This window comes from Pongo pygmaeus, chromosome 12 (genome assembly GCF_028885625.2).
Source record: "Pongo pygmaeus isolate AG05252 chromosome 12, NHGRI_mPonPyg2-v2.0_pri, whole genome shotgun sequence".
Classification (NCBI taxonomy): Eukaryota; Metazoa; Chordata; class Mammalia; order Primates; family Hominidae; genus Pongo; species Pongo pygmaeus.
Window position 1 is genome coordinate 30,592,406 of NC_072385.2, and position 6,995 is coordinate 30,599,400.

Genomic DNA, 6,995 nt, shown 5'->3' on the forward strand with positions numbered 1-6,995 from the left:
GGTTTCTGTGCAGACATTAGTTTTCGGTTCATCTGCACAAATACCAAGGAGCATGATTGCTGGATTGTGTGGTAAGGGGATGTTTAGTTTTGAAGGAAACCATCAAGCTGTTTTTCACAGTTTGCCTATTTTGCTTCCCAACAGCAATGAATGAGAGTTCCTATTGCTCCACGTCCTCATCGCATTTGCTGCTATCTGTGCCCTGGATTTGGGCCATTCTGATAGGTGTGTAGTATCCAGTAACTGTGTCTCATTGTTGTTTTAATTTGCATTTCTCTGATGACATATGATGTGGAATACCTTTTCATCTGCTCATTTGCCATCTATATATCTTCTTTGAGGCATCTGCTCAGATCTTTGCCTTTGGCCTTTTGTTATCTCTAAAACACAGAGGGAGGTGCAGGCTGTGTTAAGAAGGCATGTCTGGGCAGGCGGGTGCCTTTGCCTCTCCCTGCTGCCCCTGCACAGGATTTCTCCAGGCTGTCTTGTCACCCAATTCTATTTGGTTGGGGCCACATTTACCAGGGATCCCCACTATCCCGAAACTCCTCTTGAACACATTGTCTGTCCAGGAGGGGCCTGTTGAACTGCAGTTTATGTTCTATAGGTTCAGGCAGCTGCTGCTAAAGTGACAAGGTGACTCTCTGACCTCGTTTGCTGAGATAGTCGCGGATGACACCTCTTATCCTGACTTAATGGTTACAACTCCCACCCCACCAAAGTGTCTCAGTTTGGACAATAACCACAGTTATTATCCTTGGGAAAGGACATTTGGGCTCTGACATCTGGCCTGGCTGAATCACCTCCTCCCTGTTGGAGGGGGTCAGGGATCAGGGTTGCTTCCCTGAAGCTCTGGAAAGGCCAGTGAAGGTGAGGGAGGTGTGAGAGTAGAAACTGCTGCGAAGAGCAGATTCCTCTGTCCATGGACAGGGACCTCAAAGGCTTTCACTTCACATCCATCTCTATGAATGTCAGTGGTCACCAAGGTCCTGAAGCCTTCCTGAATTTCTTCCTGCATTTCTCCAATCGAGCAATTCTCTTTCTTTGAGTCCTCAAGTCCACACTGAGCTTCTTTCTCCTCCCTTAGCACATTCCTTCTCCCGAGAGACAGCCTAACATGCACCAGCTCTGTGAACTTGGGCCTCAGTTTCCCCATATGCAAAATGAGGAGGGTCATGATGCCTGTCTCATAGAGTCATGAAGAGGATAAAGTGAATGAATACGTGTAATGTGCTGGGAAGAGCTTCGGACACATGGAAATGTTTGCTATCATTTTAAGCACTGAATCTTATCTTCCCTCAAGATTGTAAGCATCTTTCCTTTAAAAGAGCAAAGTTCAAAGTTATGTGTTGAGTAATGACCACATGCCAGGTGCTTTCACACCCACATCAATGCTCCTGACTCCAAGAGCTGGCGGTCACTGGCTCCAGTTCATAGGGTGGAGAGGAGGTTCAGAGAGGTGAACTAACGGGCCCAGGTCACACAGCAGAGCAGTGAAAAGATCATGGATGGCTTAAAATACTGGCCCTTCCTTCAGCCTCCTTCAGCCTCTTTCTCTCTCTCTCTCTCTCTCTCACACACACACACACACACACACACACTCCCTTCATAAAAATCTCACAATGGCAAGTGTCTTATACGAGACACACAGAGGAGAAGGTCCTGTGAAGACGGAGGCAGAGATCGGACCATCACAGCCACAAGTCAAGGAAGGCCGACAACCACCAGAAGCTGGAAGGGGTAAGAGCAGCTTCCCCGCGCTGTTTCTAGAGGGCGCACGCCCCTGCCAGTACCTTGATTTTGGACTTCTGGCTTCCACAGTTGTGAGATAATACACTTCCGTTGTTTTACGTCAACATTTTGTGTAATTTGTCTTGGCTGCCACAGAAAGTGAATAGAAATAGTTTTCCATCAGTGCAACCTGGTGATGCGTGTGTTCACTTTGAAAACACGTCATTTTCACCTGCAAAGGTTTTAGGTTCCTAAAAGGGACTGTGCAGAGGGATCGCTGCAACTGAAGTCAACATTTGGCCCCATTCTGTTAGAACACCTGCAAGAGGAGGCTCAGGTGCTGACTGAACAAATCCTCTGGCTCTTGGGGTGATCCATGCCTTTACCAAATGCCTCCTTCGTTGGGGTCATTCTGCTGGGAAGACATTCCCATTGGAAGATACTGGACCTTTCCTTTACCATGTCAGGCATGACACTCCTACGTTAAACAACTGTCCATACCAAAGGCATGACAGGCAATTCATAGAAGAAAGCAGGATGATCAATGGCCTATGAAAGGATCCTCAGCTGTGGCTGGGCGCAGTGGCTCACCTCTGTAATCCCAGCACTTTGGGAGGCCAAGGCAAGAGGATCACTTGAGCCCAGGTGTTTGAGACTGGCATGGGAAACATGGCAGAACCCCATCTCTATAAAAACTTAGCTGGGTATGGTGGCATGTGCCTGGAGTTCCAGCTACTCAGGAGGCTGAGGTGGGAAGATCATCTAAGCCCAGAAGGTTGAGGCTGCAGTGAGCCACCATCGCACCCCTGCACTCCAGCCTGGGTGACAGAGTGAGACTCTGTCAAAAAAAAAAAAAAAAAAAAAATCCTCAGCTGTGCTAGAATCAGAAGGCAAATAAAAACCACAGTGAGACACCTTTCAATTACATCAGATCACCTGAAATCAAAAGTGTTTCACAACAGCACTGGTTAACAATGTTTTTTGTTTGTTTGTTTTTTGAGATGAAGTCTTGCTCTGTTACCCAGGCTGGAGTGCAGTGGCACCATCATGGCTCACTGCAACCTCTGCCTCCCAGGTTCAAGCAATTCTCCTGCCGCAGCCTCCCTAGTAGCTGGGATTACAGGTGCGCACCACCACACCTGGCTAATTTTTGTATTTTCAATAGAGACATGGTCATGTCTACACGTTGGTCAGGCTGGTCTCAAACTCCTGACCTCAAGTGATCCTCCTGCCTCGGCCTCCCAAAGTGTTGGGATTACAGGTGTGAGCCAGTGTGCCTGGCCGTAAACAATGTTAATAATTGTAGCTTTGTTTAGTTCAGGAAAAGGAGAGAACCTAAATGTTCACTGGAAAGAGGATAGACCTGTAAATTGAGGCACAGTTATACAATGTTAATTACCGATAAAGCTGGGCCTAACCACAAGTTACAGGATATATATATATATGACACTGTGGAAGGTTGGCCAGTGTTTGAGGACTGGGGTGAGTAAGAACACGTGCTTGGTTAAGGTGATTTTCACTTTTTTACTGAGGAACAGCAGACAAATAGCACAAAGCTTGTAGCCAAGTTTAAGGATAAAGTAAACGGCTTAGATTCCTTTTTTTTTTCTTTCCTGAGATGGAGTCTTGCTCTGTCACCCAGGCTGGAGTGCAGTGGCGCGATCTCGGCTCACTGCAACCTCCACCTCCCGGGTTCAAGCGATTCTTCTGTCTCAGCCTCCTGAATAGCTGGGATTAGAGGTGCGCACCGCCATGTTTGGCTAATTTTTTGTATTTTAGTAGAGATGGGGTTTCACCGTGTTGCCCAGGCTGGTCTCAAACTCCTGAGCTCAGGCAATCCACCCACCTTGGCCTCCCAAAGTGCTGGGATTACAGGTGTGAGCCACTGCACTCCACTGGCTTATATTCCTTTTTACGTCTTTAGTTCCTCAAACAAGCTCCATGGTCAGTGATCTCTATAGCCTGTACAGAATGAGGAGTTTCCCAGGCTAGAGGCTGGATCTGAGGGCTCACTCACTGCCTGTGTGTGTGTGTGTGTGTGTGTGCGCGCGCACACGTGCACATGAATGCATGTGCCTGTGTGTGCATGTGTGCACATACACAGACACTGGGGGAAGGATACACTAGCACTCACAAACCTATTATTTTTATTATACTTTATTATATCATACTACCTATAATTGTTCACATCTTAAAAGTAAATATGAATCAAATCCATAAACATGTTAGGATTTGATAGAGTCAACAATGAGGCCAAAGGTGGGATTATATTCACAGGGCTTTTCTGTAGTATGCAACATTTCATTTCAAAAATCCGTCCCTGGGTCCTGTCAAATTGCCATCTGTCATCCCAGGTAGAAGTCAGGAACTAGAAGAACTTGCCAAGGTTTGGGAACCTTTGCAAATTGACCACTTTTGTGCTTTCTGTAACCCGGTCTCTCCTTGCAGGGATTATCAAAGCCCTTCTAAAAGTAGAAGAGTCCTGTGTATATATGTTTTGGGGGTCAGAAGAAAGAACCGAGTGCCCAGGAGGCAGTGTGGAGTTTTCATGGATGACCCCCCAGGCTCGTCTCCTCCTGAGCCAGAGCAGGCTGCCAGACGGGCGCTCCAGCCCAGGGGAGAGCTGTGCTCAGCAGAGCCCCAGCTCCATAGAATGGGAGTCCCTGGGCCAGGGTGGAGGGGCCTGGGTGGTGAAACCTTGCTCCTGGCCCTGAAGAAGACTTGGCAGGCTTTCCCCCCCAGTGGCTTAGGTGGCTCCTGAGGCATCTTAGGAAAATGCTGCTCCGTTCTTTAGAACCTGAGGTCTGGAGGATCTATTAACATGCTTTTCCCTAGGCTGACCTTAGGACCAGTTCCTTTACCGACATGATGCAGCATGGCTTTAAAAATGAACAGTGGAGCCAAAGAGAACAGGAAAGCAGAGAGACCCATGTCCACACTGAATGCTGGGTGCAGAGGTCCCAGCTGATCACTCCTGGTCTTGACCACATCCCTCCCCTCCCTTCAGCTGCAGCCTCTCTTGCCTTTTGATTGTGGTGCTGATGAAAGCGGAGGAAGCAGCTCTTCTCTCAGCATCGGCTACTCCACCTTTGAAAGGCCTGCGTTTGGGTTATGCTTTTCAAGTAAGGAGATGTTGCTACCCTGGGAATCATGTCAATGTGTTCTTAATATTTAGGGCTCATTGGCACATGCCTGCTGACTCGGTGAAGGTCGTATTGGATGACAAAAACAAGCAGACCAAAAACTCAAAGTGACTGATGTGGTCTGAGTGGCCACAGCTTGATTTGGGCTCATTTTAGAGGCGCCGGGCTGTGCTGTCCTGTCCCAGGCCACTTGCTGCACAAAGCTGTTGGGCGCTGGAGGGGTGGACAGTCGAGCGGAGGTGGATGACGAGTTGAAAACCCACACCAGATTTCAAAGACAAAACAAAGGAAAATAGCTCATGAATAGTTTTTCTATGGATTACATGTTGAAATGCTAATTTTTAGATATTTAATATATTAAGTGAAATAAAGTAATATTAAAATTGGTTTCATCTGTTTCTCTTCACTTTTAAAAAATATGGCTACTAGATTACCCATGTGGCTTGCATGTGTGGCTGACATTGTATTTAAGTTGTCTTAAGGGAGTGTTACCTTATATATGCTAAGGAATCCAGGCTTAAATGAACAAAAAACAAACACCCAAAAAAGCAGCGACCAAACCAAACACTCTGCCCGGATGACCCGGCTGTTCCAAAGGTTCCTCTTCTTCTTCTTTTTTTGAGATGGAGTCTTGCTCTGTCGCCGAGGCTGGAGTGCAGTGGCATGATCTCGGCTCACTGCAAGCTCCGCCTCCAGGGTTCACGCCATTCTCCTGCCTCAGCCTCCTGAGTAGCTGGGACCACAGGTGCCTGCCACCATGCCTATATTTTTTTAGTAGAGATGGGGTTTCACCATGTTAGCCAGGATGGTCTTGATCTCCTGACCTTGTGATCTGCCCATCTCGGCCTCCCAGAGTGCTGGGATTACAGGCGTGAGCCACCGCACCCAGCCTTATTATTTTTTAACCAATGGTGGTGGGAGTGGCTGGCCTGAACGCAGGAGGCAGGAGGTGCATTGTCTATAGAGAATTTAAAATGAGAAGAAAACCAACTCAAGGTTAGCCCTCTTTTCATCACCACCACAAGCTCCGTTGTGAACAATGTCAGTCCTGAATGATGGCTCCCTGCCCAGATGGGCGGCTCTTGCAGCCCCTGCCTGGCCAGATGTGCCATGTCAGGTGGCTGTGTGGTACCTTGGTGTGACTCTTGGCCTTTCTCCTCTCTGTAGAGGGACCCTCTGGATCCAAGTGGCCATGGCTAGCTTCCTACAACCCAGCCTTCCTGACTTCTCCCAATTTCCCCTCAGCCTCCCGGCCTTGGGCTCGCTCTCCAACGTGAAGTTCTTGCCTCTGCTTTGAATCAGGACTCTGTGGCCTCAGGACCCTGCCTGGCCTCTCCCCTTCGGTGAAGTCCTTAGCGTCTTGGTCAGCTGGGGCTGCAATAACAAATTACCATAGACTGAGAGGCTTCAACACAAACACTGATGCTCACAGTTCTGGAGGCTGGAAGTCTCAGGTCAGGGGCCACATGGTCAGGCTCTGGCGATGGCACTCTGTCAGCTTCTCATGTGTCCTCACATGGTGGAAAGAGGGCGAGAGAGCTGTCGGGGGTCACATTTATAACGACTCCAATGTCTTTTATGGGGGCTCCACCCTCATGCCTCAATTACCTCCCAAAGACCCACCTCCCAGTACAAAGCCATTACACTGTGGGGTTAAGCCTTCAACATGAGACTCTGGGGGGCACAAACGTTTGGTCCATAACTGCCCATCCACACAGAATGCCCCATCTGTTCATCCACTGTGCCTGCTGCACACCTTAGGGTTGCACTTTAGTATTGTGTTATAATTTTTTATCATTAAGTAGAGCCAGACTACTTGGGTACACACCCTAGCTCTGGCCCTTGAGAGCTGTGTGACCTTAGGCCAATCACTTAACCTCTCTGTGCCTCAGTTTCCTCATATATAAAATGGGGTAATAGTACCTCCTCCACGGGGCTGCTGGGAAGATGAAATGAATTAATGTGATACAGTAGCCTCTCTTGTCCATGGCTTCATTTTCCACAGTGTCCGTTAGCAGTCATCAATGGTGGTTCAAAAATATGAAATGGAAATTTTCAGAAATAAGCAATTCGTAAGTTTTTCATTGCTGCCGTTCCAAGCAGCATGTTAGACTCTTGTTC

At 48.0% G+C, this 6,995-nt stretch overlaps 1 long non-coding RNA gene across 1 annotated transcript in view; it reads left to right on the forward strand.

The window, feature by feature from the left end:
• LOC129025061 (uncharacterized) overlaps nucleotides 1-2,574 on the forward strand; it is a 42,986-nt gene extending 40,412 nt beyond the window's left edge. Inside the window, exon 3 of the long non-coding RNA XR_008497163.1 lies at nucleotides 145-2,574. This is a non-coding gene — a long non-coding RNA (uncharacterized LOC129025061). The remainder of the gene's footprint in view (nucleotides 1-144) is intronic.
• The last annotated feature ends 4,421 nt before the right edge of the window (nucleotides 2,575-6,995 follow it).